Source organism: Mustela nigripes, chromosome 4 (genome assembly GCF_022355385.1).
Source record: "Mustela nigripes isolate SB6536 chromosome 4, MUSNIG.SB6536, whole genome shotgun sequence".
Classification (NCBI taxonomy): domain Eukaryota; kingdom Metazoa; phylum Chordata; class Mammalia; order Carnivora; family Mustelidae; genus Mustela; species Mustela nigripes.
The window spans coordinates 89479330-89504257 of NC_081560.1; the positions used below are offsets into that span (position 1 = coordinate 89479330).

The 24928-nt window shown below is 35.1% G+C and overlaps 1 protein-coding gene across 1 annotated transcript in view; it reads right to left on the bottom strand.

Annotated features, from left to right (window-relative positions):
* Window positions 1-24928, bottom strand: part of COG5 (component of oligomeric golgi complex 5) — a 300872-nt gene that overhangs the window by 227582 nt on the left and 48362 nt on the right. The gene's annotated exons all lie outside the window — the stretch shown is intronic.

Consider the following 24928-nt stretch of genomic DNA (forward strand, 5'->3'; position numbering starts at 1 on the left):
CCAACTGTTATAATCTAGTAATCTATCAGTGAGTGCTAATTACCACTATATCAGAAAAACAGCAATAAGTTATTTTAAATAGGCAAATACAGTTCTTGCTACCTTATAATTAATAACTGGGCAACTTTTTATTCTATTTTTTTTTTAACACTGTGTCCATCAAATTAAGTAACAACTCATCTTTAAATAAAATTCTATGTCAAGGAATTCAATAATACATTACTTTTACATAAGTAAGTGAGGTTGAGATTTACCCAGTCTAGTTTACTGAATACATTAATCCTTGAGAGAAATGAACACCATGCAATAGCTTGAATTTCCTGAGGTTACATGGGAAATTTAATGTGATTTATTTTTGATAATGTTAACATGTCAAATCTTAGCAAAGGAACAGTGTCCTTCTTTCTTGTTTTCTACTTTCATGGAATTAAAGATATACTTCAATTTTACAAAATTAGCATAAGAAAATAGACATTTTTCAGAACCCTGTAGAGAAATTAAGACTTCATAGGTAAGGGTATTAAAATTTTTTTCATTCAGTAAACATATTTGGCACAGAATATCTCTTAATATAGCCATTAAAATTTTTTAAACTAATTTTATACTTAAACTTCCAAGCATAAATTATAATTGTATTTAGTTTTATAATCTTCATAAAAATTAGACTATTTTTAGAATTTTCATATTAAGAGAAACCCTTTGTGTCTTAAATATTTTTAGTCTTCAAGTCTATAAGCATGCCAAAGAACTTGGTTAAAAAACATTTTAAAGATTTTATTTATTTATTTGACAGAGCCTAAACTGCTTTCATGCCCTCTTGTGTTCTGTAATAAGAAATCTAACAAAATAATAAATGGCAAATATTATAATGTTGCCTTCTAAACTGTTATTATTTCTACGCTTGACACTAGAACAGACAATTAACAAGCATTTTTGCCCTCCTGTAATGGACTTTCAAGTATTCAAAAGTAACATCCACTGTTTCAACAAAGAAAATTCATACCTACCAAACAACTTCTAATTGCTTTTTAATGTTAAATAGTATGTAATATGTAAACCAAAATAATATTTATATTAGAGGATCAGCTTTTGAAAACAAGTCACAAATATGCTTAAAATTAATGACCTCAGCTTAAATAAGAGAATGAGAAGCTTAGACAACTTTAAGTGTTTGTTCTATGAAAAGGTGAAGTATTTTTATTTTCCTCATGATGGGCTTCACCAAAATGTGTGTGTCTTTCACTGTATTTCTAATAATTTTATGGGAAAAAATATAAATACCAATTTTTCATGTTAGAATGAAAACTGTAAATGCAAAAGCAACATCGGTAACAGTAAACTCAATATGGATCCTTCTGCCACAAATCACAGGCACAGGCATCCATTTATATATAGTTAACTGGGTTAGTTCTTCAAAACCACAGAAGTAAGAACTATTATTTTAAAAACAAATCAAACTTGAGCTCAGTAAGATATGGAACTCTCTTGCTTGCTAACTCCAGGAGGTCATTAGTCTACCAATTAGTCTGAACAGATGTTCAAACCTATTATGAAAGTTTAAGAATTTATAATTATGCTTTAAAAAAATGCCATCCATAATATTTCTGATCTCACCACGGTAAGTCAATTTTTAGGTATGTGGTCTATTTGTCTATTTTTTTAATCCCCCAAATAAAATGATAGCAAAATCTAAGTTCTCTGGGCATTAAAAATCAAACTCCTCATTTAATTGAGATTTGACTGAAAGATGGAAACCGAAAGATAAGAAAGCAGGTGCTTAGTAAGACTTTAGTCAACACGGTAATTTGACTATTTTCCAAAGTCTTCTAAAAGACTATTTTCTGAAGTCAATAAAACTTTTAGTTTCATTACATCTTGATTGTACATTTAAGTAAACTTAGTAATTCAATTAATATTTGAATCCTTACAGTGTAGAAGGCACTATGTTAGGTACACATATAACATATGGAATACAGTCATTACCCTGGAAGTTTAACCTAGAATCAAGGTAGTTAAAAGTCTGGCAATACCTACAAAAAGGCAGAATGCAGTAAATAATATGAAAAAAAAAAAAAAAAAAGCAATGTTCTTAAACTTAAGAAGAAAGGAATTATGTTGGATTTAAGAACAATATAAATAAAAGCATTATTGAAGAAACCTACTGAAGCAGATTTAGAAATGGTAAATTGCTCTCTTTAGAAGGAAAGTTATACAATAGTGAGAAACTGATCTGTTAGGTTAAGCTGGGGCCAAAGACAGAAAGAAGGCTTTAAATATCGGCAGAGATATTTGAGCAGGGGAATAAGACAATGATAAATGGGTTATAAATCAATCAATCAATCAATCAGCAATATGTAGAAAGGGTTGATTAAGACACGTAACAGGAAGCTGAGAAACCAAATCGCTGCTTGTGTAAGACACAGAAGATGGAAAGCCATAGTTCACCCCAACAGGTAATGAAAGGCCTGGCAAAAAGTGCTGGCAGAAGCTGTGCAAAGGAGCATACATGTGTGACAGGCAACGTGAAGGCAGAATCGATAGGGTATGTCAACTGACTAAAAAGGCAACTGGTATAAGAAATTGAAGAATCAAAAATGATGGCCAAAAAAAAGACTGTAAAAAAACAGACTATCTTCAACAATCTAAGAACTTTTAAATTGTTTTGCATAAAGTACATGGATAATGAGGACAAAAACAGAAAGAATTTCTGGCAACGCAAAAAATTCAATTAAGTGAAATAAATGACATTATTCAAGAATGTTCTAGTTATTACAAACTATTCAAAATGAAAAATTCAAATTGATGTTTTAAAATATCTATATTTTGCATATTGGTTTATTCAGTTTTTCCACTAAGCCACATATTTTCTTCTCCAGTGATTATTTAATTACAAAAGTTTATCAACAATGGAAAAATGCCAAGGTATATAAAGTAAAAAATATAAGTAGCATTCTTTGCTCATAATAATTATGAATATCTATCCAAGTCATTATATATATGTCTCCTTCATTCTTTGTTAATGGCTCCATAAAAATAATTTTTTAAAAATTAAAAAACAGAAACAATTCTAAAAAATGATAATGATAAAATATAAAATAGTTAAACCCTCTTCTATTATAATTAAATAATTTGAAGCTACACTTCAAGACCATCTTGAAAAAGGTAAGAAAGGTAACTTGTCAAATTGTGAGGCAGGCTATTTTTCTAAATGAAGAGAAGCAGCAAGGAAAAAGACAGAAAATTATATATTTTTTCCTTCCTTTTCACTAAATAAGATGAGAAAGAAAAAAAAAACTGAAGAAAACTTGTGGAGCTTATTTTCTTTACAACTCAGAAAAGCACACTTGATGTACTCCTTGCGAATGCAAGCAATCTCCCTGAGGGACAGCAGTGAACTCAAGATAGCTAAACATGAGATTAATAATAAATGTGAGGGGAAAGGGAGCTCAGACGATATTACAAAAGAGGAAAAAGAGGAGATAATTAAACTTAGACAAGGCAGGAAAAAGATCTAAAATACTCAGAGATACTCAGCTTTTAGAGAAATAAAATGGGAATACAGAATTGTGGGTTAGAGTTCATAGAAGAAAACTTGAAGACTGAGTTTTTCTTAAAGCATTCAAAAAGATTAAAGCAATTTTTTTAAAGAAAACTCCAGTTAACAAACTGGGCAGATTAGTAATATAATAATAGATTACACAATACAAAGTAGAATTCAAATTAGGATGTAGAACAACTCACAAATGTTTGGAACAGAGGGGTACTGAGATGGAGAAGTAAATGGAAATCTGGGCTCATCTTAATATGAAAGCTTTCACCTTTTAAAGAATATTCAGTTTCTCCAGGAGAGAAAGAGCTGAGCAAACTTAAACACAGTATTTCTTCCCTTGCTCATGTTAAAATAATGTGTGAAAATAATCTGAAGTATCTCTGCCCTTCTATTCACACATTTTTTTTAAACAGGCCTCTATAAGCTATATCCATGGCTTTCAAGCATGACAGCTTTGTACTTCCACCAGCAAGTGGTAAAAAGTACTGTCATTCCTGTCACTGCCACCAATATCAACTCCTAGCACTATCAAACCCTGAAGCATCAAGTAAGATAAAGGAGGAGAGCGGACTCTATATGCGACTGAGGTCATTTTCCTCACCCTGCTTCCATGACAGCAGTGTGTCATATATTTCTGAGAGGTATTATGCAAGGCGGGCTACCAAAGTACATCCACCAGTTTTTCAAGGCGGAAACTAAAAGGAGCAAGAAATTCTTATTACTCTTATTATGAAGTTCATAGATAACTGCTTTCCACTCAGACAGCTGTGGACATACAATAGCAGTAACAGAAGCAAACTGAAAAATTTTTAATTTAACATAAATTTTTAAAAAGGTTAATGCTAACAAGTGAGAGTTCTGACCACCTTAGACACAGACTGGAAGAGTGAGAAATACATAGGAGACTGAATCATATATATGTATATATATATACATATATATATACATATATATATGCACATATATATACACACATACATACATACATATAGCACATCCATTAATACTACATACAATCCCACCTGTCATATACTGTGTACTGTGTATATGTATATTTGTTATCTACCCAAAGATACGTATTTCACTCTAATATTGCTAATATCTTAAAACAGGCTGAAATGTAACAAATCAAATGTAGTCTACATTTTTATAGTTTTTCCCCAATTGTTAAAAAACTGTAGTCTTTCTGCTATTAAATTTTTTCAACTATCATTTCTTATAAGCAACAAAATGCTAGCAAACCATACCTACCTAACTTTATAAAACAGTCTTTAATCCATATAATACAATAATAGTCTGTAATACTACTGTAACCTTTGATAATACTTCTCCAAAAAGTGCCCGATATATACTAACTGATGAGTAAATATTAGTGAAATTGAAATGAACAATTTTTAAACTTCTGACCCCATGTATCTTGTTTGGGAGAGTATTTTTCAAAATGTAACTCCCCTATATGAGAATATTCTATGGTGCTTGTTTGAAATTCCAATTTCTGCTCCTCCCTGCTTAGACTTAATGAATCAGAATATCTATGGTTGCAGTTCTGACTAGTAAGTTTTAATAAATACTCTTGGGTGATTTGTGCATTAAAGCTTAAGAACTACTACTTTCTATACTAGAAGATAGACTATGTGTCAAAGCGCGACAGACAGTCAAGTAACCCATAACAAAAAGGTACAGAAGCAGCTCTGAACTCAGTTCAGGCCATAATGCCTCCCTGAAGAAAAAAAAAAAATGTTTCTTTTAAGATTTTATTTATTTATTCAACAGAGAGAGAGAGATCACAAGTAGGCAGAGTGGCAGGCAGAGAGAGAAGGGGAAGCAGGCTCCCCGCTGCGCACAGAGCCCAATGCAGGGCTTGATTCCAGGGTCCTGGGATCACGACCTGAGCCGAAGGCAGAGGCTTAACCCACTGAGCCACCCAGGCGATCCCTGAAAAAAAATTTTTAAGCTTATTCATTTTAACTAATAAAATTTTAGCTAAATTATATATACTACAATCCAGCAGGACATTTGCTTCCTAAGAACTAAAATGTATTTATTCATTGATTCATTCACTCATTCATCCAAGAAATATTTTTGAGCATATAGAAAAATATTTTGAGTACAGAAATAAGATCCAATGAAGTTTGAAATGAAGTTTGGCTTTCCCTGAACTTAGAGATAATGGTAAGTGCTAAGAGAAAGTAAAGCATGGTAAGGAAGAGAGTGATGAGGGTTTATTTGTGTAGCACTGTCAAGAAAGTGAACTATTGACGCCCAATAAGTGTTGTTGCTTAAGAGAATGAGCACGTCTTTACAGCTTTACACAGTCCTACAGTTATTAAGTTAGATGGTCCTTGAAGAACTGATGACTTATACTCAACAGGTGCCCTCTTCCCTGGGCATTTCCCTTTCAATGTGTTTAGTTGTTAATAACTCTTACATTATTTTCATGTTAGGAGGAAATTAACTATGGAAATAGGAATATTAATGACTTAGAAAAAGGTCTAGCACAGTAGCTGGCATATAGCAGATGTACTACAAGGCTCGTTGACCTATAGCATTGAAAACTTGAAATAGGACTGAATTTTTATTTTCTCTCTAGAATTCCACACTATCTCAATCCACAGTGTTCAGTTTTCTCTGTGAGAAATCTTTCAATAACCATAACTGACCTTACTGAATGCTTACTGTGATAATAAATGAGTTACTGTGTTAAATCTTTAGATTATCATCTTACAAATCCTCATACCAACACTCTGAGGGAATTCTTGCTGATATTTTTCCTCTGGATGAGAAAATATGCTGAGAGAACTTAGGTGACCTGCTCTGTTTCACATAGCTTGTTGGAGATAAAATAGGTTTGGAGCCAAGGTTATCTTCCTAAAGTTTTATTTCCCTAAAAGAAGCTATCTAGGCAAAAAGTTTCATTTAAAAATCATACAGTCAGGGGCGCCTGGGTGGCTCAGTGGTTTAGGCCTCTGCCTTCAGCTCGGGTCGTGATCTTGGGGTCCTAGAATCGAGCCCCACATTCCCCACATTAGGCTCTCTGCTCAGCGGGGAGCCTGCTTCTCCCTCTCTCTCTGCCTGCCTCTCTGCCTACTTGTGATCTCTCTCTGTGTTAAAGAAATAAATAAAATCTTTAAAAAAAAATAAAAATAAAAATAAAAATCATACAGTCAGAAGATTAAACATTACCAAACATGAAACATGACACTATAAAGTGCTATTTAATTTTACTACATTCAAACAAAATACTCAGTTAATTGTAAAACTGCACAGCTACCATTTGTTGAAATGTTACTTTATTCTATTCAAAAGGTAAGTACTGGGCGCCTGGGTGGCTCAGTGGTTAAGCCGCTGCCTTCGGCTCAGGTCATGATCTCAGGGTTCTGGAATCGAGTACCACATCGGGCTCCCAGCTCAGCGGGGAGCCTGTTTCTCCCTCTGCCTGCTGCTCTCCCTGATTGTGCTTACTTGCTCTTTCTCTCTCTCTGACAAATAAATAAGTAAAATCTTAAGAAAAAATAAAAAAATAAAATAATTGCAGTGAAAATACTAAAAACTATATTTTGTGCATCTTTTGAGCACATATCACTCATGTCACTTAGATAGGTGTCACAAAATTTTTTTGTTATTATTATTTCCTCTGTGCCATAAACACAAGTAGAGAATATTTGGCTCCTCTTTGATAATTTATGACATCTTTAGTTTCCTTTCCTGTTTTATAATAATTAAATGACACTGATAAAAAATACTTCAAATGGTATTGCAGAAACACCCCCTTGGAAACATTTATTAACTTTTTCACTAAGAATTCCTTCCAACAACATTGATATTAATTATCACTCTCACTTTTTAGCATTTCCACTGAACCACAGAACCAATCCATAACAAGTTATCGATGAAAAGGGACTGCTACTAAATACAATTTAAATATATAAAAACAATAGTACAGGTAATCGGAGAGAGCCACTTTACAGAAAAATATTTCCAAATAATATATTCCAGATAAACAATGAATTTGGTTTAGGATTCCTAGAGTCTCATAAAGTCCAATGAAATTGTATACAAAATTCATGGGAATTTTGAATCTGTGCTTTTTCCCTGGAGCAAACAGTTACAAATTCATTAAGATTCTCATGAGAGTATCTAAAAACTAAAATCCAAATTGAAACCCAAATAGAAATCCCAAACTAAAACAAAAACTATTATGAAAGTGGGAAAGTAAAATTGGTAAATGCTACATGTTAATTACATCCAGCCTTACTTTAAGGAGAATGTAAGACAACTTTTAAAAGCATACAATTTTAGATACAACTAAATGAAAAAACAATCAGACCAATAAGGAGTATAAGAATGAAAAAAAAAAACAAAACAAAATTAACCTTGGTATCAAATGCAAAAAACAAAACGCTTATCATTAAGCCCTGCATTCTTATAAGAAATGAGTAAATGAGTAAAAAATTGTCCCTATATTTTCTATACGGTCATATAAAAAGAGAAAAGAAATCATATGACTATTAGCACTGATAAAATAAAGATTCCCTCATTGTTCAATAGAAATACTAAGTGTTCATAATATTGAAAGCAGATTGCAATGCCTTTCATGGATCTTCTCAGAAAGTACATTGCAAACAATGTTTTTATAACAACTTTTTTTTAATGCTTTTTGGGTTTTTTTTTTAAAGATTTTATTTATTTATTTGACAGACAGAGATCACAAGTAGGCAGAGGGGCAGGCAGAGAGAGGGGGGGAAGCAGGCTCCCTGCTGAGCAGAGAGCCCAATGTGGGGCTTGATCCCAGGACCCTGAGTCATGACCTGAGCCAAAGGCAGAGGCTTTAACTCACTGAGCCACCCAGGTGCCCCTATTTTTTTTAATGCTTTTATAAAAGATGCATTTATTTGAGAGAGAGTGCACGCACACATGAGCAGGGAGAGGGGTAAAGGGAGAGCGAGAGAAACTCAGGCAGACTTCCCCCTGAGCATGGACCCTGAGATCATGATCCAAGCCAAAATCAGTATCAGAATTTCAACCTGCTAAGCCACCAAGCAGCACCCTAACGACCTTCTCTTTTAAGTTTATTTTTTAGTAATCTCTAGACCTAACCTGAGGCTCGAACTCACAATCCGGAGATCAAGAGTTGCATGTTTTAAAAGAGCCAGACAGATGCCCCTTTATGACAAGTTTAAAGACAACTGAAGTCTCAGACAGTTACTGATGTCCTACAATGTACAAAAATGGCCACAACAATCTCACAGAAAAGGCAAGAAGTCTCATAAGGCTGATTATAATTTTCCTCAAGAACAATAATGACATCAAACTAAAGGGAAATTCAGTAAAAAGAATTATTATATAGTAATACAATATAATTTTGGTTTAATCCAAAGATGGATTCCAGAAAATTAAACCAATGGATCTCAACCATTTCACACACATCTAAGAGGTCAATCAGACTGGCTGGAAGAGAGATGTGGCACTTCCAAATGAAAATACGACAGGTGTTCTTAAAAACAAAATGAAGTCTCCAGTTAATTAGCCCCACTCCCCAACCTTCTGAGATTCTCTAATCAAGAGAAATAGACAGAGTGATTAGCCATCAGAAAAAAGTATCCTTGGGGTGCCTGAGTGGCTCAGTTGGTTAAGTGTCTAACACTTGATTTCAGCTTGGGTCATGATCTCAGGGTCATGAGATCCAGCCCCATGTTAGGCTCTGCATGCAATACAGAGTCTGCTTAGTATTCTTTCCCTCTCCTTCTGCTCTTCCTCCCACCCTACCACACTCATGTCCTGTCTCTCCAAAGAAGGGAGGGAGGGGGGGAAAGAGAGGAAGGAAGAAAGGGAGGAGAGGGAGGGAAAATTGTGCTTAAATTTTCTCTCTCAACAAAATTCTAGAAAAAAAACAATTGGCAGAAAAATAGTTAAGTGAAAAGCCATAAACGTGAATAACCATCTGAGCTGAGGGAAAGACTAACATCACGACACTCCACTCTCTCACAGAAGTGGTTGTTAGCAAATTCTGAAACGACAAGTTAAAGAACTGAATTTTATCAACTAATTTGAAGATAAATCTACGTTGCCTGAAATATCTCATCGTCATTAAAATATCTTCCTACCAATGATTCAAAGATACAGTGAGAACAGAAACAATAAGAGCTAAAAGAAAAGAACTGAGCCTTCAATGACATGATAAAAGATACCATATAAATATTTCGTCACTGTTGTTAAATACAAGAAATGAGATATGAGTAGCTTTTACTTTTAAATATCATATTCTTCTATCAGCACCATTTATATTAAACACAACTAACTTCTCAAACTTCTTAAATGTTTCTAAAAACTTTCATAACATATGTCACAGGATCTAGTAGGCAAATTCACAAAGTGCCCAGATAAATGTGCCAAGCAGCAATTACTATAAAATCCTAGTTACTCTCACAAGCAAGTCTATTATCTTGGAGACTTTAAAAAAAAAAATTAAAGTACTTTAAATGGCCCATTAGAATAGCATTTAATCCTCACCTGTCCAAATGTGAACATTTCATAAAAGGTTTGAGTTGGATAAACTTACAAAAGTGGTGGTGGTAACACAAGTATGTCTACATCAGTATCACAAAGCAACACAGAACCGCAATCAGAGTAGAAACGAAGAGCAAAGTAAAGGGAGCACAGGCCCAGCAGCACCCCTTCATCTGCAGTTTTGCTTTCTGCGGTTTCGGTCACCCTGGTCAGCCACAGTCCAGAAGCAAGTGATCGTCCATTTGTCCTATCATTGTAAGGCCAGTAGCAGCCTCGCACATCAAAGCGCCTGCCTCATTCACCTCACTTCACCTCAAAGTGTAAGCATTTTATCATCTCTCATCATCGCGAGAAGACGACGGGGTATAGGCAAACCAAGTATCTTGAGAGAGACCACATTCCCATAATTTTTATTACAGTGTAATGTTAGAATTGTTCCCTTTCCTAATTATCAATATTAATCTCTTACTGTGCCTAATTTATAAATTAAATTTTGTCATAGAGGGCCGCCCAGGTGGCTCAGTGGATTAAAGCCTCTGCCTTCGGCTCAGGTCATGATCCCAGAGTCCTGGGATCGAGCCCTACGTCAGGCTCTCTGCTCCGCAGGGAGGCTGCTTCCTCCTCTCTCTCTCTCTGCCCCCCTTGTCATAGATATGTATGTATAGGAAAAGGCATGATACATATAGGGTTCGGTCAGTACTATCTGTGGCTTCAGGCATCCACTGGGGGTCTTGGAATGTACCCCTACAGATGAAGTGTGTGTCAGGGGGTAACTACTGTACCTGGAAAAGCTGCAGAAAGGAAACAACAATTAAGATGAACTTTGACAGCATCTGGGCAACAACAGCATATCAAGCAGAGACAACAAGCATGAGCAATTACAGAGCAAAAAGAAAACAAACTTCAGATGGGACCAATTCAATTTGGCTGGTGCACAAACTATGAATATGAAAGCAGGGAGAGATAAAGCTGGAGAACAGGCTATATTCATGTTTTATCAGGCAAAACATTTTTTTACTTAAACCCAAAGCCCATTGAGTGTCTTTACAGATTTGACAATGTGTGATGACATCTAAAATACATACATATACTTACACTTCCTATCATCATAGTTTAGGCCTTTCACACCCAGACCACCATGTCAGCCTCTGACTTGGTCTCTCTACCTCAAGCTCTCACAATTTGCATTTTCCACTTCCTAAAATACAATTCCACTCATTTCTACCCCCTGTCACAGAAGATCTTCCATCAGATACCCTTCACTGAGACTTAAAATACAACATGATATTAAATAGAAAGTATTTAAGTCCAGAGGGGAGAAGAGTGGGGAAATGGGAGAAACAGGTGACGGGGATTAAGGAGTATACTTGTCATGATGAGCAGAGGGTGATAAATAGAAATGTTCAATCTCTAGACTTTACACCTGAAACTAACATAACAATGTATGTTAACTAACTGGGGTTAAAATAAAGACTTTAAAAATTAAAAATTTTAAAAAAAAGAAAATAACTAAATTCCAAAGAGTAGTAGTAACAACTCAGTAGTGTTCAAACGTAGAATTAGAGATACCCTACAAAGTTATACAAACACACAGCCTTGAAAAAAATGTCCATGGAAAATGCAATATGTTCAATTCTATTTTCCTATTAAAAACAATAAAAAAAGAAACACTGGGAAAATAATAATTAAAAAGTAACTTTAAAACAAATAAATGCAACCCCCCAAAAAAGTTAACCCCAAGATTTAAAAAAGGAAATTAAGAATTTGACACAATAAATGTACATTATATGATGAGATGTTTGTGGAAAAAGAAACCCATTAAGGACTAAAATAAAAGAATGTATTATGAAATATTAGGGTATTTCCAATGTGTGGTGAAGTGATGGATGATTTGTTAAATGATATTGGAGAAATAATGAAATGTTGGAAAAATAAAGTGGAACACTTGCCTATTCCCAAGGTCAGTGAATGAACAATTCCAGGAAGCACAGTTGACGTAATATTTCACGTGACATTGATTGGTACCGCCTGAAGTTGTGACATGGGGCAGTTATGAATGTACCATGCTTATGTGTTAAAAGCAAAATGTAAATCTTTGACTATATTTTTATCTTGTAATATTCAAAAAGAACACACTGAAATCCTAAACCAGTCTCATATCTTAGCTGGGACAAACATTTGTTCAAAAGAAAAATGCAGGCAGCATCACAGAGAGGAAGCACTATAACATTTTTTTAAAGTTTTTTTTTAAGTTATACAAGTCGACTTCCACTGACAATTAAAATTGTTATAATCCCAGGACGCCTGGGTGGCTAAGCTGGTTAAGCGGCTGCCTTCGGCTCAGGTCATGATCCCAGCGTCCTGGGATCGAGTCCCTCATCGGGCTCCTTGCTCAGCGGGAGCCTGCTTCTCCCTCTGCCTCTGCCTACCACTCTGTCTGCTTGTGCTCACTCTCGCTCCTCTCTCTCTCTGACAAATAAATAAATAAATAAAATCTTTAAAATTGTTATAATCCCTACCCAAAGTTTATGGAAGTCCCAAATTCACACAATACTTTTGTCTCACAGAACTTTGGTTTTCGTCCACCAGAGTATAAGCAGAGAAAGGAAAGAAGTACTAAGTTCAAGTAGAGGCCCCGTTCTTACCAGCTGCCGGCTCCTGGGAGTGTTACTTAATCTCATGGAGACTGTTCCCTCATCTGTAAAATGGTAACATCTACTCAGGGGACTGTTGTGAAGCTTCAGTGAGATAAAGTGTATATAATACTTAACTCAGTACTTGCCAACAGAAATCAAATGGCAGGTTTTATCTTAAAAAATTAATAAACATACTTTCAATGATCAACTAAAACAGGAATCATTATGGATTGATTACTCTAGCTCCTCAAAAAAGTACAACTTCTAGCTTAAGTAGGAATTTCAGTCTTGATATTTACTTTTCTTAAATGTTTTTTATTCTCCTCCAGTAGACATCTCTAACCTGAAAATCTTTACAGTAATACTTCAATATCTTATTGCCATAAAAATGCACAATGAACGTACATTATATGATGTGATTTTGGGGGGAAAAAAGATAGCATTTTTGCACATTAAAACAGTAAAACACAGCCACAGATGATATATACCCAATATGACCTTCAAAGTATCATAGAAATTTGTTCTTTTCTTCTATTTCTAAAGAAAGAAAAGTAAGAAGAAAGCAATATTTGGGGGATCTATTATATACTAATAAACAAGGTGAAAGGCAGTCTGTAAATTCTCTCATTAAATCTACCCTACAGTCCTTTGAAGCCTAAGAGAAAAGTTAACTTGTTGATCTTCATGCAGTTATCACAAGAGATGAAATGGATTTAAATCAAGGTCTAGACAGTTTCAAAGCCTGTGTTCTCCTATCTCTTAATTACATAACAGGAAAAATTATGATATTTTATGGTATAATTTTACGATGTTTTGAAGTTTCTAAAGTATTAGTAAAGTGAATATTACCTTGATGAAAGAAAAGTTTATGAGTACTGTGTTGTTCTGGTTATTACATTAAAATAAGTAGCCTCTGTATACCCTTTCAACAAGATTTACTCATAAGTTATTTACCCTCAGTAGAAGTCTTCCCCAAAACTTTCAGTTTTTATTTTGCTAAACAGTTAGCTCGCTCTAAAATATCAATCTCATTATTTAGCTGTGGGTGGAAAGCCTCTATTAGGTGACTATTCTTTTTTTTTTTTTAAGATTTTATTTATTTATTTGACAGAGAGAGATCACAAGTAGGCAGAGAGGCAGGCAGAGAGAGAGGAGGAAGCAGGCTCCCTGCTGTGCAGAGAGCCCGATGTGGGGCTCGATCCCAGGACCCTGAGATCATGACCTGAGCTGAAGGCAGAGGATTTAACCCACTGAGCCACCCAGGCGCACCTTAGGTGACTATTCTTAAGTATCCCCAAATCTTATAAAGAAACAGCAAACAAAATACATTCTATCCTTTACCCTCTGTCAAGCAATTACCATAGTTGGAGAAAACCCGGCAGAGGTTACTCCTCTCCTTCATCTTACAAAGAGGAGATCATCATCTTGGATAGTGTTCCATTCCCAAAGCGTAACTGGATCAAGTTGGAGGATGCAGGTCATCATACAGCACATTCCAATCAAACACCAACTTATCCCACTAACACTCTCACTCTTTAAACTGTAGATAAGTATCTTAACCACTCATGTTCCCCTCTCTGTCCCAAGATAAAACTTTTCCTCAAGTCTCTTCCAAGTGAATGTTTGGATTCTACAGATCACTCAATGATCTAATGAATCTCCCAAAAAATAATATGACCGATTTTCAAACTTCTTTAAGCAATACGACTTTTTCTTTTTCAAACAAATTATTTTACCAAACCCCAAATTTATAGATAATATAAAATCAGGTTACTCTCAATGAAGTAAAATTGGGGGATCAGAGTCAAGAAATACAACATTCCTTTCATCCAAATGGATGAATCCTCGGGCTCCTCAGGACACAGTGTAAAACAAATGTAATTTTGAGCTACTAACTTTCATAGGACACTCCATAGAAAATATTCTGCTCACTACATCAAGATCCTAACTAAATATTATTCTTATATCTGTCAGAAACTAAGTATACCTATGACTCTGAACCAGACTCTACCACATCTGTAATCTAACCTGGTAAAACATGCTACAAGAATCCAAAGACCAAGAATGGATTTTATCAATCTGCAGAACTCAAAACAGTCCTAGAGAGAAGCACAAAATAGGGTTTAAAATGTATCTACCAGCATTGAAATAGAAATGTAGTAGAATATACAAATCTGGTTAGGGCAGAAAATTTCCTTTAATTTCTAAATTATCTGTGTAAGAATCTTTAACATGACTTGAGGCCACTACTTATTTCTTAAGAGCAACAGGAGGAAAAATGTAGCATTAGTCATGATACCAGAAGAGTGTGCAGGATATTTTATATTTTACATTTGTTTACTTTAAAATCACCAATAAATAAAATCTTAAAAAAAAAACCACCAGTGAACCTTTTGTATCTGTGTATAAAACCAGTGTCTATTCCCCATATAACTGTGGCACTTTTTTCTTCCATGAGGAGAGAAAAGACACATTAAAACACTATGAGTATGTAGGTGGGTACGTTTTGTTTTGACTTCAGCCTCTTCCTAGGGCAGACTTTTAAAGATCAGTCATTCTCTTTCCTTCAAAAACAAATAATCTTCCTTTCAGATAATTGATTTGGTAAAAATGCTATATATATTAGTTTTTTATTTGCTACATAGCAAATTACCACAAACTCAGAGGCTTTGAAAACTACCAATTTATTATCTTACAGTTCTGGAGGTTAGAAAACCAAAGTGGGTCCCAGTGGGCTAAAACCAACTTACTGACATGGCTGCATTCGTTTGAGGTTCTAGGGGAGAATTCAAGTTTTTTTGGCAGAATTTAGTTCCTCGTGGTTATAGGACTAAGGTCATCCCCACTTCCTCAGCTGTCAGCTGAGGACAGGTCCCAGTTTCTAAAAGACATCTGCATGTCATGGCAGATGGGCCCCCTTCATCTTCGAAGCCCCCAAATCTGGTTAAGTACTTGGATGTTTTAAATTTCTGCTTCTTCTATCATTACATCTCTCAGACTACTCGTCAACCTTCCTGTTCTACTTTTGAAAACATATATTTAGAATGGACCCACCTGGATAATCCAGAATAATCTCCCCATCTCAAGGTGAATAATCTTAATCTCATTTGCAAAGTCCCTTCTGCCATGTAAAGTGACATCCTCAAAGGTTCCAGGGACTAGGATGTGAACATCTTCAGGGGCCCATCAGATCTGTGCCTACCACATGATACTCACTGAGCTACTCTGACCTGAAGTCAGGAACAAAAACGCAGAATGTATCACGATCCTTTGACTAAACTGTAAAAGTTATTAGGTCCAAACAACATTAGAATTCAAAATGCTGAGCAACCTCCATTAAGCATGACCACTATCAGAGAATCCATCAACTTAGTTATTATCACTAAATCCTTACTTTTTAAATTGTTGAATATCGAAATATCTGAACAGAACTTACTTAAGACTAAGTAAACTAGATTTCTCCCTTTAAAATAGCACTGGTTCTTACCTTTAAGCTCCCTTCTTTGTTCACTTCCTCAATGTCCCACAAATCCTTATCTATAAGTAAGCCTCCTGTAAGGCTAACGCCACATTGGAAGACACACAGACTTAGAAGAGATTTTCTGGAAAGCATGATGCTTTTTGTATCACAGACACAAAAACAAGTTTGTGAAAATGGTAATAAGACCCATAAGTGCAAGGCAAAACATCCAAAATCTTAGAATCCCCATATTAAATGTATTAGAAAACTAAATAAAGAAATGGTATTGCATTTGGGGCACCTCGGTAGATCAGCAGATTGAGCATCCAACTCTTGATTTCAGGTCAGGTCATGATCTCAGGGTCATGAGAGGGAGCTTGAGAGACTTTCCCTCTCCCTCTTCCCCCCACCCCCACCCTGTTCTTTCTCTCTCCAAAATAAAATAATTGAAATCTTTAAAAAGAAAGAAAGAAAAAGAAAGAAAGAAAGAAGTGGCATTGCTATTTTAAACTAGTTTAACCAAAGAGAAAGAATAATTTCTATATATATAATTTCTATATGCTCTTCTAAGTATTTACCTTAGAATACAGATTGTTAAATAGGGAGAATAATGAAACTGAGCCCATGAAACTGACTTGTCTTAAAGTAAATTTTTTCACAATACATGTCATCTTTTCAAAACAAAATGATAATTTTTAATAATACTCCAAAAGGAAAAATAATGATAGAAGGACATGAAAAATTTATTGTTCTAAGTCTGTATGTTACTTAGACTCTCTTAAACTTTCTTGTATCCATTAATTCTTTGGAATACTGAGATTTCATATACATATTTAAGTCAGGCATTTATCATTACCTCTAATTATATTTAAAAATTAAAAACAATGTATGAATTTCCAACCAACAACTTTTTTTTTACAGAGTGATTCAAATTTAAAATGCTTGTTTAATTTTATGAACTCTGAGTGCATAAGAGAAACAGGCAAATACAAATGAATTTAGTCCAGCTTCCACTAATGGCAAAATGAGTTAGTCAGGCGTAGTTTCCTGAAGATAATTTTTAAACTTGGATAAACCATTTTTCAAAACACACTATTTGAGGGCACTGGAAAGTGACCAAAGGCAGGAAGAGACTAAAGAAGGTTTACATTTGGATTACAGAACCTTCAATGGGTAAGAATTGCAAGTTTAGGTGCATTTTTTGCCTCAGGACACTCAATAGAACTACTTCCATCAACGCCCCTAATTCCACTAGCCACAACTCTCACTGAAGAAAAATGCAGGCTTACAGTCTAGAGGTTGCAGTGGCAAATTAGCCACAAATTTAGGGAAGAAATTCTAAAAGCACCAGAGTCAGAGAAGGAGCAAGACTCAAATCCGTGGCTTACCACTGAAATACACATGCAGAGGCAAGATCCAAGGAGATGCAGAGTAAAGCAAAGCAAAAATCAGAGCAAAGTTTGAACTCCAAGGACTAGTAAGATAGGTAAGTTTCCTGCGCTTTTTAGACTGAGGGCACTGCCCTAACAATACACAGCTCAAGCAGCAGAAAGCTGGGGCCTTAAGTTGAGGTGTCAGAGGGCAGAGCTTGTCGCTGAGGGAGCAGCTGTAAATTTAGGGAGGAAACTCAGAAAGAAAACAAAAAATGCAGAGAGTAAGGCCTATATTCTTAGTGTCAACTCTGCCAAAATTCTAGGTGACAGCTAACTACAGAGGTACAGAGGAGATCCATAGCTACAGATGCAAGAGCTGTAAGCTGAAAAACTAAGCAGGGACAAAGGCAACACAGGGAAATAATCTGTTGCTTGTGACAAGTTTTCTGCCAGCTAAAATAACAAGAAAAAAGCAATCCTCAGAGAACATAACAAAATCTAGAATGATTAAAATGTATTATCTATAATGTCTTACTTTTCAATCAAAAATTACTTTGCATGCAAATAAATAAGAGTGTGTGACCCATACTCATGGGAAAAAAGAAGGCAGTCAATAGAAATGTACTCCATGAGCGAGCTCATATGTGAGATTTAGTAAACAACGACTTTAAATAGCTACTATTTCACCTGAAATAATTTAACAAAATCACTGAATACATTGTGCTAAATTAAAGATGCTGCTGTAATCCCTAGTGGAATTCCTACAAAAATAATGCAAACATGTAGCTAAAACCTCCACAGACAAATATTTGATCACCACAAAAGAAAGTGGGAAATTACAACAAAGAAAAAGTCCAAGATGAAATGGCTTCAGTGGTAAATTAAAGATTATGAAAACTTCTCAAACTCTTCCAAAAAACTGAAGAGGAGGGAACACTGCCTAACTCATTCTATATGTTAACGTTAGCCTGATACCAAAGCCAGACAAAGACAGTACAAGAGCACTATAGGCCAACATCCCTTATAAATATGGATGCAAAAATCCTCACGGATATACTAGCAAACTGAATTCAGCAGCACATTAGAGGATTACACACCATGACCAAGTGGAATTTATGTGTGTAATGCAAAAATAGTTTAACATACAAAAATTAGCAAATAATGCATAATGAAGGAGGAAAAAAATCACATTATCATCTCAGTTTGCAAGAAAGGGATTTAAAAAAATTCAACATCCTTTTGTGACAAAAACACTTATAAAATATGAAGAGAAAAGAACTTCCTCTGCATACTAAAGACTCCACAAGAAAAACCCACAGCCAACATCATACTCAATGATGAAAAACCGACGTTTTCCCCTAAGACCAGGAAAAAAGGATGCATGCTTTCTCTACTTCTAGTTAAAATTGTACATGAAATTCTGGCCTTTGCAATTACACAAGAAAAAGAAATAAAAGTAATTCAAACTGGAAAAGAAGAGGTAATACTACTTCTGTTCACAGATGACAAGATCTTATATACAGAAAATCCTAAAGATGACACACACAGAGAGAGAGGTAAAAAATGAATGCAGTTATATTTCTATATACTAGCAATGAACAATTAAAAAAATAAAAAATAATTCCATTTATATTGTATCAAAATGAATAAAACACTTAGGAACAAATTTAGGAGGAGGCTAAAAGCCTTATACACGGTCGCCAAACTATGGAAAGAAGCAAGATGCCCTTCAACGGACGAATGGATCAGGAAGATGTGGTCCATATACACTATGGAGTGTTATGCCTCCATCAGAAAGGATGAAAACCCAACTTTTGTAGCAACATGGACAGGACTGGAAGAGATTATGCTGAGTGAAATAAGTCAAGCAGAGAGAGTCAATTATCATATGGTTTCACTTATTTGTGGAGCATAACAAATAGCATGGAAGACATGGGGAATTAGAGAGGAAAAGGGAGTTGGGGTAAATTGGAAGGGGAGGTGAATCATGAGAGACTATGGACTCCGAAAAACAATCTGAGGGGTTTGAAGTGGCAGGGGGTGGGAGGTTGGGGTACAGGTGGTGGGTGTTATAGAGGGCACGGATTTCATGGAGCACTGGGTGTGGTGAAAAAATAATGAATACTGTTATGCTGAAAATAAATTAATTAATATTTTAAAAAAAGAAAAATTTAAAAAAAAAGAAAAAGAAAAAAAAACAAAAAAAAAAAAAAAAGCCTTATACACAGAAAACTACAGAAGACATCCAAAAGAAATTAAAGACCTAAATAAATGGAAACACTGTCTTCATAAACTTGAAAACTAAGTATTTTAAGATGACAACACTGGGGCGCCTGGGTGGCTCAGTGGGTTAAAGCCTCTGCCTTCGGCTTAGGTCTTGATCCCAAGGTCCTGGGATAGAGCCCACTGTGGGGCTCTCTGCTCAGCAGGGAGCCTGCTTCCCTTCTTCTCTCTCTCTCTCTCTGCTTCTCTGCCTGTCAAATAAATAAAATCTTAAAAAAAAAAAAGATTATATGTGTCAACATACAGGTCATAAAGACCATATCACTATAAAGTATTAGTATTACTATCCAGAAAAGTTTAAAAGAAGTGTAACCAAGAAAGTGAAACAATCAAGAATCTTGATTCTTGATTGAATCAAGATTGAATCATGTACAATCTTGTAAAAACCTTGTACAATGTACAAGATTACAAAGAATCTTGTAATCAAGAAAGTGAAAAAGAAGTGAAATCAAGAAAATGAGAGAACTGACTGAAATGAATGAGATCTGATATGTTTATTTGTTTCATACAGGCAAGCAGTAGGTCTCAACTTCAAAGTTTAGACAGAAATAGGGATAATATCTAGTCACTAACTCTAGTTCCTCCTTTTCGCCTGCATCTATTTGCAAAGAAAGGCTTTCCAAAAAGTTTGGAACTGCTCAGCTCACGTCCCTCAAATTCCCTTAGCTCAGATGAGATCACATGTCTATAAACAATTACAGGAAAGAAAGAAACTACCAAGACCAATCATGATCTAAGCCCTGGAGTAAGGGCGGCCTCTTCCCTGAGCCCAGGGTTACTAAGATGAAAACTCAACAAATCTGCCAGAAAAGAAGAAGAGGGGGAGAAAGGATTTGGGAAGACAATCAATAATGTATTATTACACTGAAGGAATACAGATCCATAGTTCTGAAAGCTGAATTAAAATGTAGGAGTTGGCATCCTGTTTTGAAAAATAAAGATCCTATCCAATTGCTCTTTCCTGAAACAGATGAAGGAGGTGTTCAGGAATAGTTGCAGACAAATTCAACATTTTCCTCCAGCAGCAGCTCTGGATAAACTTGAGAAGTAAAGAAACTGAATCTCCAGAGATGTAGACCATATAATTTAGATACAGAGATTTTCAAAGCAGATATTACCAATTCCTATAAATGCTAAGAAAAATATTAATCTCCATGTACCATCTCATTCTGAGCATCATGCCTTTTTAATGTACTCACCAGAATAAATCTGCCATAAGATATATCCCTACCTAACAAACTTGGCCATTTTGAGTTATATGGTATTAACTAATTGGATTATAGAGAATGGTTTTCCGACAGAATGATATCAGATTTTTTTCTGCAAAGTGGAATTATTGTAATATATTGATGTATTAATCTTATTTTTAATATGTAAATAATATAGACCACCACCACTGAACACTGAACATACTCCTAGTTGTGATAATAAAATTATATTATCAGCATTATCTTCCATTTAGATATGGTAGAAAAGTATATTTCTGATTCACTGCAATGAATTTCAAGTCTGTAACGTAGAAATTAAAACAAATGACTGAAACTGCATCCTGTTTTACTGAACACGTCTCTCAGAATCTCATACCTGCCTACCTACCCTGTTGTTTATACAGTATTAATATGTTAAACTCTGGGGGGCATCTGGATGGCTCAGTCTGTTAGGCATCTGCCTATCCAGTGCCCCATCTTGCATCTGGCCCCCTGTTCAGTGGGGCATCTGCTTCTCACTCTCCTCACTCGCGCTCACTCCATCAAATAAATTAAAAAATAAAATAAAATAAAAAATAAAATGCTACTCTATAAATATACTTACAATCATAAATTTATATCACTTTTAGCTCATTTACCAAACCAAAGACTGATAAAAATGTTTCATGTAGTTCTAGGCTTTTTTTATACAGAAAGTAATGAAGTATAATGGCAATGAAAAGCAGAACATCCCACTTAAGCTTCCCACAAAATAGGAGACTGAGAGATCCAAATGCAATTCACTAAGAAGTAGGCTAACAGGGACGCCTGGGTGGCTCAGTTGGTTAAGCAGCTGCCTTTGGCTCGGGTCATGATCCCAGGGTCCTGGGATCGAGTCCCACATCGGGCTCCTTGCTTGGCAGGGAGCCTGCTTCTCCCTCTGCCTCTGCCTGCCTCTTGGTCTGCCTGTGCTCGCTTGCTCTCTCTCCGTCTCTTACAAATAAATGAATAAATAAAATCTTTAAAAAAAAAAAAAAAGAAGTAGGCTAACACCATTTTTAAGGAACAGTCAATAAAATAATCCAGTAAAAAAAAAGTCAGTTAAATAAAATGCCTGTATTTCTGAGGCACTGTTCATATACATTTAAAATATACTTTAATTTTTAAAAACTAACATTAACTGTATGTATACTGAAATGGAAAAGAGCTTGAGATCTACTAGACTAAGCATCCAAATGGAAAAAAAAATAGAACCCAGAAATAAAAAAAAATTTGATACATTACTAGTCCAAAGAACCTTACACTAAATAAATCATTCTCAAATACTCATAAATGTTATAGCAAGGGATGACAAATAGTAAGGTTTAATACAGAGCTTCCATAAGCATTAAATGACCATATAGAATAAAATATACACTTAGAAATGCTACTGTAACTTTGAAATGTATGAAAATATTCTGAAGTTTATAAAAAGTAAGTTGCGGGCACCTGGGTGGCTCAGGTCATGATCTCAAGGTTCTAGGATCAAGTCCCACATCAGGCTCCCTGCTCAGGGGGAGCCTGCCTCTCCCTCTCCTGCTGTTTCCCCCCACTCTCGCTCTATCTCTCCTTCTCTCAAATAAATAAGTAAAATTAAGGAAAAAAAGTAAGCTGCTTGTTTTGTCTGGATGTTATCCTGCTTTTTTGATACTGTGTGATAAAAGATAAAACCAATAAGATAGGATCATAAATGCTGTGTGGTTATCATCTGTTAAATATAAACTTTAGTAACACTGAATATCATCAGTTAAAAAGAAAGCTAGTGTATAATTTTAATATGCTTATCTCTACAACAGGCAAACCCATACCTAAGCATAAGTCCATTATTTTGAACATGTGGATTTGAACACAGCATCACCCCCACCTGGTGGCAGCTGAACCAGTCACATACGTAAGTAATTTAGAGACAATCTAAAGCAAATGTACTTACTGAAAAGGTTTATCATCACAGGTGATTACAATATAGTTTGAAAAATGCATATTGAGGGAGGGAGAAAAACCATAAGAGACTCTTGATCTCAGGAAACAAACTGAGGTTTGCTGGGGTGGGGGTGGGGGGAGGGATGGGGTGGCTGGGTGAAGGACACTGGGGAGGGTATGTGCTATGGTAAGTGCTGTGAATTGTGTAAGACTAAGGATTCACAGAATCAAATAATACCCCTGTAGCCCTGAAGCAACTAATACATTATATGTTAATAAAAGAAAAGAAAAAGAAAAATGCATATTGAACTCTCCATATTGGAGTTGTCATCAAAAAACTTATGCATATATTAAATGCATTTAAGAAATCACCTTGGGTAAATACCCAATAGTGCAAACGTAGTGATCCAAAGGGGCACATGCACCTGAATGTTGATAGCAGCAATGTCCACAATAGCCAAACTATGGAAAGAACCTAGATGTCCATCAACAGATGAATGGATCAAGAAGATGTGGTATATATACACAATGGAATACTATGCAGCCATCAAAAGAAATGAAATCTTGCCATTTGCGACAACTTGGATGGAATTAGAGTGTATCATGCTTAGCGAAATATGTCAAGCAGAGAAAGACAACTATCATATGATCTCCCTGATATGAAGAAGTGGTGATGCAATATGGGGGCTTAAGTGGGTAGGAGAAGAAGAAATGAAACAAGATGGGATTGGGAGGGAGACAAACCATAAGTGACTCTTAATCTCACAAAACAAACTGAGGGTTGCTGGGGGGAGGGGGTTTGGGAGAAGGGGGTGGGATTATGGACATTGGGGAGGGTATGTGCTTTGGTGAGTGCTGTGAAGTGTGTAAACCTGGTGATTCACAGACCTGTACCCCTGGGGATAAAAATATATGTTTATAAAAAATAAAAAATTAAAAAAAAAAAAAAAGAAATCACCTTGGGGGTAATTTAATACTGGAAAGAGTTATATGCATATTTACAAACTTTCCTAACAGAAGAAAAATTTAGTAAGCTTGAAATAATAAAACCTTGTGAAATTTTCACTAACTACATCATCTTGTAGACATCTCTAAAAACTAATCAGTTCAGTAAATTATTGGTCACCTACTACAGGTCAAAGTATATAAATCATACTTCTTTCACCTCTGCATAAATCATAAATGTTTGCTTGTAAGTACTGTTTTATAAGATTGAGAAAGTATATCAGTTACAAAAGAACAGTAATAGAGGAAACACAGATAATCTTTTCCTTCTACATTAAATATTTCCCCAAATGCTTCTCTGATAAATTTGGTTTACAGAATATTTTCTCATGATACACAGTAGTAATGTATCGCAGCTTAGCAACGAAATTATAAAACTAAGAAAACAGGACATAAATAAGCAATAAAAATTAATTTTTATTATATCAACTACTTAATTATAACTTATGCTTGGTTATGCTTTTTAAAAAATGATCTTTAAATGTTAATTAAGTAAAACTTTAATGTAGAAGTTACTAACAACAGCCAACCAATAATCACAACATAAAATACATTATAAAAATATGGTATATCTCAAATGTCATTTTTTTACCCTTTTTTTTTTTTTTAAAGAACCCTGGGAGATCTACTAATGACAGCAATGCCTTTTGTAAAGTAATTGAATGATGCTATAGAGTTTATGGAAAAGAATATCACTGATGGTTAAGAATTCAGGCTCTGCCATCAGATTTTTACAGATATATCAGGCATGTGACCTTAGAAACCACCAGAATATGAGGTCTTATAAAAAGGAGAGGAACTCCTTCTAGGCTTTGTTCATTGTACATCTGCAATACCAAGAACAGCACATGGCACATGTAGCAGGCATTTAGTAAATACTGACTGAATGAACAAATTAATTTATCTAAGTCTTATGGTGAGAAATTGACTGGAGTTTCTTTCTGATCATTTCATGGAAAAAGCAAATG